The 10,026-nt window shown below is 31.9% G+C and overlaps 1 pseudogene; it reads right to left on the reverse strand.

Moving 5' to 3' along the window:
• Positions 1-6,122: 6,122 nt before the first annotated feature.
• Positions 6,123-6,827, reverse strand: LOC145035179 (secreted RxLR effector protein 161 pseudogene; annotated as a pseudogene).
• Between the last annotated feature and the right edge of the window lie 3,199 nt (positions 6,828-10,026).

A 10,026-nucleotide genomic window follows, 5' to 3' on the forward strand; every position in this document is an offset into this window, starting at 1 on the left:
TAAAAATAAAAAATATATCTATAAAAATATTAGAAATAAAAATTTAGAATTGATCAATGATTAATTAATATTTATGATAGTAAGTTTTTGTTAAAAATAATTTTGTAAATAAGACAAATAATCAATCATTATAGATACTTTAAAAATAACACTTGAAAAAGCAAACAAACAAATATAAAAAATAAATCTTTATTAAAAATGAATTCATGATAATTAACTTTTTATTTTGTTTATATTTAGATAATTTATGTTTTTTTTTTCACATATTTAACAATTCAACTTGTTACATATTACCATTGTCATATGAAACAACTATGGTAATTCAACAAAATTAAAGTATAAAATAAAAATATAAAAAAGACGAAAAAAATACATATATTCTCTTCTTATATATAATGGAACCAAAATAAAATATCTTTCTATTAACAACTTGGGTGATAACTGATTAGACTATGACTACTACTTGAATGGGGTGAATGGACATACGTGGAGACACGAGATTGAATACAAAAAAATCCATTTTTCCAGATCAGTAATCGCCAAAACCACAACAAACACGCATCAAGCACTTGTACTTCCTTCTTTCATAGTAGCACATATTTCGGCGAAGGGGAAATTCTCAACGCACTCACGTAAAGCAGTGTACGAGATTTGATTCCGTAAAACAACTAAAGAATCAATAATAGACCGAGTCGGTGATCGGCAGCGGCTCGTCACCGCTCGTTGTGCCCCTCTTTCTCTTATCTCTATTTTATAAAATCTTAGTGGGCCCCACGTTAACTGCTTCATATGTGGTTGAATCCTGGCCGTTCGATCCTCACTCCACCAAGTCCTTACAGTACCTGAATACCTCTCCAGTTTAAAAAGGAAAACTATTTTGACTTCCCAAGTCAATGTCTGTTACTTTCTTCTACCGTTCTCTCGCGGTTTTTTAGATGTTAGAAGAAATACTTCGAATCTTATTTTTTTATTCTTTTCCTATTATATACTTCAAATTAGTAATTTTGATTTTATTATATATATATTTTTTAGTTAAATAAATTTATATCTATTAAACTATAAATAGAAGGAAAGTTGTTAAGTTGTGTAAAAATTAAACCGTTACAACTTTAAAATAAATACATATAAAAACCAATTTTTTAGTATATGCATACATTCCCTTGTTTAAAAGCATATCATTTTCAAGACTTTTTTGTCGATAAAGTAATGTAGCATAAGGTGCAGATTCTTTGTATATTTATTGTTTCGATTAAATTTTATGTTATTTAATTTTTTATAAGCTTTGTGTTCTTTAGATAATTACTCACAAAAATTATTTTTATTTTCAAGAAACATATAGTCGATACAGTATATGATGATATGTTTTAGTAGAGACAATATTTAATTGTTATATCAAACACGTGAATCATATTTTGGCTATTTAAAAACTAAAATTGATTAAATTTTATTTAATGTCTCATTCCTTTTATGTCTTCTTAAATTTTATAATTTGTATAAAATAAAAAGATTATTAGATTATTGAGCTCTTTAAACTTTATATTTCTAGTTTCTTTTACGACCATGACCATGGAATGGATGATTGAAATGGAAGTCCAAGATACCAAAAATTCCATTGCAATGGTGCTTATTTCCTTTGCTTTGCCAACCCTTCTATATGATTCCTTAGCATATATGCCCTTATATAATTATTGACCTAAACATTTCTATTATATGTAACATAAATACGACATTAAATTAACTTTTATGTAGCAAATATTCAAAATGAAATATTTTTAATACATAAGATCAATGTTGTAAAAATCGTTCGGTGGTAGCTCGACGGTCGACTGACGATAAACGATTAATCAGATTAGGCAGGGATTAATCGGGGACCCTTAATTATTAATAAAATTATTTAAAAAATTAATATTCCCTAAAAAACTAAGTATTTGAAATTATAAAATTTTAAAAATTTAAAAATTTTAGTTTAATATTTTAAAATTTGGAAGCTTAAAATTTTGGTGTAATATTTGAAATTTTTTTTTTTTTGAATTTTTAAAAAAATTCCCGCCTATGACCGCTGAGACCGACTTTGATCGATTTTGACCAATTTCCGCCAAGCACCATAATCGTAATCGGTTTAAGACCGCCAAACGATTAATCGCCGATTAATCGGCCGCCAATGCCGATTTCTGCAACACTGCATAAGATACATGTGATGCCTACTTCCTAAAACCAATGTTGAACTCAATTTTTTTTAAGTTATTATATTTTAACGTCATTTATTTTAACGAACAATATAACATCAAATAAAATTTTCATTAACATCATGTTAAAGTTTTATGTATGCAATTTTGGTCCAATAAATTTGAGTTTATATAATAATTGTTTACTTAAGTAGTTTTAACTTTGAGTTTATATATTTTTAGTTAATTTAATTACGTAGTTATATTTTAAATGTAAAAATTATTTTTGGTATATTTAAAAATTAAATATTTTTTAATAAGTTAAAGTTACTATAACAAAAAGATGTCGTAAAAGGTTATTGCAACGTATAGATTACATACATGGGTGTGATATATTAATTTACTTATACAATTATATATGATCATTGATGAGTTTAGTTATGTAAACCGTAAAAATGATTGCATTGATTTATTATTATTATTATTATTATTATTATTATTATTATTAGACAAGATTGTATATGAGTATCAATATTATGGTAACATATATTAAAACATTTATACGATTATATATACATTTAGAATCCGTGGTTGAATGAGAGATTTTTAGATATTATGAGGAGCACTAGTAAGTATATATAAATAAGACAAAATTACACACATGGTCATTATGATTGGTAGAAAATATCACGCAAGTACTTTTGAGAAATTTTTAACATGGATAGTCCTTGAGAGTTTAAAATGCACGAAGGTTCCTTATGACCAACATCGTTAAAATAAGAGTTAAGTTGTTATAAAATAAATAATATAACATTCATGAATTTTTATATTTTTCTTTAAATGATTTATTATTAATAAAAATTTGGCCGTAATCTCACGCTACCCCTTTTTATCTTCATCGTAAAGACGTGAATGAATTCATATCTCTCCATTTTCTTCGTTATACCAAGCACCAACACTATCTCCCACCAACGACTCTTTCCCCCTCTAATCCCCATATACAAAGTCTCATTTATAATTGAACTAGTCAATACTACACACCAATTTCACCATTCATTCATCTAGTTTTACAAATCATTAACCTTTTCCTCCCCGCATCATAATTTTCCATCGACTTCCTTTTTCTCAAAGAAAAATAGTTAATAAGGAAACCCCTTATTCAAATCCATTAAATGATTAAACAAAGAGCTTCATGTATGCTTCCATGGATAACACCTAAAAGTTACAAGAAGATTATGAAGTTATCAGAGTCTAATCCCTCCTGTATCAAACCCAAGAAGGAGAAATTAAACTAGGTTCCTATTCACATCTTACTCTTTCTCTTTACTTGTTACCTTGATGTGTTTAATGATGGCATATCATTACATTGATTAATATTTTATCTTAATAAAAGCAAAATCTATAACTAATTTCTAGCTTGGTGTGCTTATGATGGCAAAGAGAGTGCATTTAGAATGAGAGAAATATGGGGGGAAATGATGAATATGGAGGCCACATATTTTATCAAAGTGAACGGGATTGGTGTAAGGAGACGCAGATATTGTTCTTGAATGGAGAAAGAGAGATTGAGGCAACGATATGTTGTAATATTTGGTTATAGTAATTTGGTGATTATTGGAACTTCTTTAGGATGAGTTTGAAAAAAGCGTTTTTGGCAGATTGCGATGCGGTTTCTGGGTGGTGGCGACACGGACCACATCGATAAGTAGGAACGTGGCCACTAAGTGGTTTCAACGCGAAGCCGTCAGGGCCCAAAACCCTTATTCTCCAACCTCCTTCATCTGAAATGAAACCTATCCCTTTTATGCCCAGTGTTGAAATTGGTGTTGGTGATCATTCTCAGCATAAGAATCTACCTTATAGTCACTTCTATTGCATTATAAGTTCAAAGATCCCCATTTTATTCATTTTTCAGCATAAGTATAGGATTTAGAGAGTTTTTGGTCACTTTTGGTTATTTTACCCTCATGTTCTTGGAGCTTAAGAAACTCTATAACTACGGCTTGCCAATGGACATGTTTCTGACCTTTAGGATGAAGAAAAATAAATGTATATTTTTCCTTTTTTCAGTCATGCACAAAGTTATGGATTTTTAATGGCTTAATCAACTTAGGGTTTTAGATTGGGAAGGATCTAGCCATTAGAATGTATAAAGTTGGAAACTTTATCCATTAACTCATTAGATATATTCAGATTTGAAATTTGGAACTTCTGTTAGAAAGGATTATTCACCTAATGGAATAAGTGCATCATGCTAGAAATTATTGATGGGTTTTGAGCATAACAAAAAATCATATGTATGCTTGCAACCCTAAAATTAATCTACGTTTTCTCTAGTTGAACATACATTATGAAAAAAATGTAGAAACCCTAGAACAGTAGTATATAATAAAAAAAATACACAGTTAGGGTTACAAAAAATACCTTTGATTGTTATATAGCAATAAAAATCTAAATCCTTGGTGTTGTTGAGACTTTGAGAACAAGCGTCACAATTGTCACGCCTCTAATGACTCACACCCAACACTAGCAATCGAAGAATGATTGAGAAGGAGAGGGAGGTTGCAATTTTCGGATCGATCTCTCTTGGAATAAGTGGCCGAAAATCATAGGGTATCAGCCCTATTTATAGTGCAATTAGGAAACCCTAGATAAGCCCAAATCCAATATAATCTTAACCGGGTAATTATCCACTTTCCTGATTATCCATTAAAGACTATTCTAGAAACCCTAAGGCACTAGAAAAACCGTCCATAGCCTATGGAGGGTTTTAGATTACCTCTTGCTCAACTATTAAACAATTACAATTCAGTCATTGTACTTTTAATTAATTCTTTTAATCCCAAAATTAATTCTAATTAATTTATGATTAAATATTAATTAAATATTACTATTTCTAATTAATATATTATTTTCATAATATATTAACAAATCATTTATTTCAATTTATTAGTCAAATAATAAATCAACCTCTTTCTCCAAAATCATCCTTCCTAGTTGCTAGTCTCGAGGGAAACCCAAAAGGACAGTGCTACTATCAATTCAAGTATATACCAATTAAAGTTATGGGCTTAGACACCTAATCCAATAATCTCCCACTTGGATAATTCTAATTACTATAGTTTCCAGTATATCCTTCTAAATCGATCAGCAAATTGTAGCTCTCAAAGCCGTTGTCGAACTCTGACCTAGTCAGTTACGTGTCCTAAGATAAGTGATTATATAATCCTCCATTCTGCAAGATATCATGTGGAAAAATGACATGGAACATAATCAATCTCATTGTCCAATACTTTGTTTCCCGATTTCTGATTTGTAATGACAGAGAACTACTAATCGAACACATCAATTTAGTCCTAGCTGGGCCCGACTCTATAAGTCAACGCCAAATCATCGAGGGGCCCAAAATATTGATTTTTCTGTTAGGGCAAAAGGAACATATAAGATTTAACTCATATGCTTGCACTATTTACTCATCAAATCATACACAACAATACATTTTATAACATCAAATTACTGATGTGTTTATGTATTATCAATACACAACCAACTTGTAAACAACAACTCATATATCACCGTTTAAAGATTATAAGATATTATCATTTCAAAATTACTTGTGATAAATTCAATGAACTAATTCTCTGAGCATGGGTTAATCCAATACTTAAATCTCTATTTCAAAGTACTCATGAATATTGCATCAATCCATTACTATGTCTAAACCCTTTAGACAATCTACAACCCAATTCATGACAGTCTTGATTCATTACTTCTAAAAGTATGATCGACTATGGATGTTTGAATAATCCAATCATTCTGGAAGTAAAACATGCAAAACTGAAATACAATAATAAACAATTGACAAAAGATACTAAACAATACTTATAAATAATTCTCTATTGTTTAATCATCAAATGCCAATAACATTTATTTTGTTACAAGTTTCTAAATAACTATCTAGCTACTAAAACTAATATCATCATTCAGACCAATGCCCCTAACATGCTGAACGTGCTTAATCCTACTCAGACCCTTTGTGAAGCGATCTGCTAGATACTCTTCGGATGATACCATCTTCACAACAAGGTAACCTTCATCTACTCTATGTCTAATGAAATGATATTTTCTGTCAATATGCCTTGATTTGCCATGATCTCTTGGTTCCTTCATTAAGGTAACCACCCATTCATCATCACAAAAAATCTCAATTGGCTCCTTGATGGCTGGAACAACTCCAAGGTCTCCGATGAATATTTTCAACCATATAGCTTCCTTCGATGCTTCACTTTCTGCTATGTACTTTGAATCTGATTCAAAGGTAGAATCAGCCACCGTCTCTTGTTTGAAACTTTTCCAGGTCACCGCTCCTCCATTAAGGTTAAACATCCAGACAAATTGAGAACGAAAATTGTCTCTGTCTGTTTGAAAGTTGGCATCACTATACCAAGTTACTCTTAAGTTGTCACTGCCACCAAGCACAAGGACCCAATCATTAGTTCTTTGCCGATACTTAAGAATATTCTTGACTGCTATCCAATGAGCTCCACTTGGATTCCCCCGATAACAACTAACCATGCTCAAAGCGAAAGCCACATCATGACGACTACATGTCATAACATACATGATAGATCTAATGGAGGAAGCATATGGAACTCTACTCATTTATGTTATCTCTGATTCGGTATTCGGACTATGAGTTTTACTCAGTTTGGTATTACTTTGTATTGGCAATTCTCCCTTCTTGGAATTCTCCATACTAAAACGTTTTAGTACCTTATCCAAGTATGTACTTTGACTAAGTCCAATTAGTCTTTTACTCCCATCTCTCAGAATCCTTATTACTAAAACAAAATCAGCCTCTCCCAGATCCTTCATAGTGAAACACTGTGCAAGACAATACTTAACCTATTGTAAAGTGGGAATGTCGTTTCCTATAAGAAGTACGCCATCAGCAAACAATAATAGGAAGGTCACTATACTCCCACTAGCTTTGACATATACACAAGATTTATCTTCATTTCTAGAGAAGACAAACTCTTTAACTTTCTCATCAAAGCATATATTCCATCTGTGAGAAGCTTGTTTCAATCCATAGATTGATTTCTCAAGCTTACACTCTCTACTGGGATACTCTACATCCACAAAAACCTCTGGCTGAATCATGTAAACATCTTCAGCCAACTCCCATTAAGGAAAATGGTTTTGACATCCATCAGCAAGATTTCATAGTCATGAAACGTAACTATGGCTAGCATCAACCTAACATATTTAATCATAGCTACCGGCGAGAAGGTCTTATCATATTCAACCCCTGGGGTTTGAGTAAAGCCCTTCGCTATCATTCGAGCTTTGAAAGTGTGTACCTTTCCATCCATGTCGGTCTGCTTCTTGAAGATCGATTTGTACCCAATTGTCTTACGACCTGGTACATTATCAACCAAATTCCAAACTCGGTTGTCATACATGGACTTGATCTCACTGTCCATTAACTCTTTCCACTCGGCAGCTTAGGTCCCGCAATTTCTTCCTTGTAGTTTGCGGGTTCATCCAAATATACCAGTATACTATCACTGATAAATGTATCACCTTTTGTCGTTATATGAAAACCATACAAAACAGGCAGAACGCTAACTCTACTAGAATGCCTAAGAGGTAATGACTCGTTAATTGGTTCAACTAGAATTTCTTCCTCGGGTTGAGCGCTAGCATTATCAGAAGTTCCTTCATTGTCTAAATATTGAATTTCTTCAAGATCAATGGTACTCCCACAGTCCTCTTTGCATATGAGCTATCTCTCGCGAAAGACTCCCCTTCATGCTACGAAGACAATGTTCTCACTAGGTCTGTAGAACAAATATCCAAATGACTTATGTGGCTAGCCAATGAAAATACATCTCTCACTTTGAGGTTCAAGCTTGTTGTGAGTCTCTTGTCTAACGAAAGCTTCATAATCCCAAACCGTGATATGTGCTAACAAGGGAACTTTCCATGTCCACATCTCGTGAGGTGTTTTGTCATCCTTTTTTGTTGGGACAAGATTAAGAATGTTGGTGACAGTCTCTAAGGTATACCCCCTGAAAGAGATTAGAAGTGAAGCTCAACTCATCATGGAACGAACAATGTCCAATAAGGTCTGATTACGCCTCTCATCCACACCATTAAGTTGTGGTGTTCTAGGGGCAGTCAATTGTGAAACTATTTGACATTCCTTGAGGTAGTCGTGGAACTCGATACTAAGATACTCACTGCCTCTATCGGATATATGCATCTTTATCTTCCTTCCCAATTGATTCTCGACTTCTTGTTTAAAATCTTTGAACTTTTCAAAGGTTTCTAAATTATGTTTGATTAAGTAAATATAGCCATATCTGTTATAATTGCCAGTAAAAGTCACATATAATCGATTTGCATCCCTTGTGGTGGATCTGAAGGTCCGACACACATCTGCGTGTATAATATCCAACAATCCTTCACCTCTTTCACAAGAACCAGTGAAATGTGATTTTGTCATCTTTCCTAGTAAACAAGAATCACATGTATCATCTGACCTTAAGTCAAATGTTTTTGATATTGCCATATTTATACTTATTTTTTGGGCAATATTTAAGTACATTTTTATTGAAAAGTTGGTAATTTGTTTAGAATAATGGTACTTATGAGCTTAAATGTTGTTTACAGCAAAAAAAAAAAAAAGAAGAAGACATTTTGAAGAAAAGAGGACTGGAAACGTTAAAGAAAGAAACTTAGGAATTAGAGGAGTAAAAGTGAAGCAAATCTGGAGAAAAGGGTTATTCACGACATGATAATTAAAGAACTCACGACGTGAATCAATGGTTCTAGAAGATATGTACGCGGGTGAAGAAATCCTTGGCGGGCACAGTTATCTACTACTCACGACGTGAATTTATTATTATTCACGACGTGAATGTATGGATAACAGCAATTATAAAGATCCTTAACTATTACGAATGGGGGGACTTTTGGCAGAAGAAAAGGAGTTCCAGGAGACGTTTCAGAAGAGAAGAAAGGTTCTGGAAGAGAGATTTCAACACCAAAAGAAGTAAAGTTTTATATTTAGTTGATTATAAACATGTTTTTCATTAGTTTTAGCTGTGTTAGTTTAATTACTATGATGAGCAGCTAAATCTAGCTACTTTTGCTTAGCTAGATGAAGCTTTGAGCTTATGAATAATTATATGTTTATGGATTAATTGAGTTGGTAAGAATTGTTTGTGTTTGATTTGTATAACCTAGCATGTTAATATTTGTTTATCTAATTGCTAGATTGCATGTTCTGTGTAGCTTAGTGATTATGAAACTGCATGAACTTGTTACCTAATAATTTAATGAACATTAAATTGTTAGAGCTACGATTGACCAATCTTAGTTAGTAATTAGACTGAATAAATCTTAGTTGTGCTAGAGAACGTGAATTGTGACCATAAATTGCGTTTATACAACAAATCTTACATAGCATATCTACATTCATAATTAGTTATGTGTTTAATTATGTGTGAACATACATGGTTTAACATGAATTAGTTACTTATTGGTAAGATAGAACTAAATTACTAATATAACTAAAACCCAACTTAATAACCCATAATCATTAGCTAGCCATAAGGAAGAAGTGGATTCAACTAAGCAAGAGTGTGTTTTTATTTAATTAAGTTCATCTGATCTTGCAAAACCAGATAAAACCCTTTATTAAATTTGTTAATAAATTAGGTTAATTTAATAGTAAGTAGATTAATTAGTAACACCGTTCCCTGTGATCGACACCCGACTTACCTAAGCTATACTATAATCTGACTAGGTACACTGCCTATAAGTGCATAGTTAGTCTTAGTTTGTTAGGTTA

Source organism: Lactuca saligna, chromosome 3 (genome assembly GCF_052625555.1).
Source record: "Lactuca saligna cultivar CGN05327 chromosome 3, ASM5262555v1, whole genome shotgun sequence".
NCBI classification, from domain to species: Eukaryota; Viridiplantae; Streptophyta; class Magnoliopsida; order Asterales; family Asteraceae; genus Lactuca; species Lactuca saligna.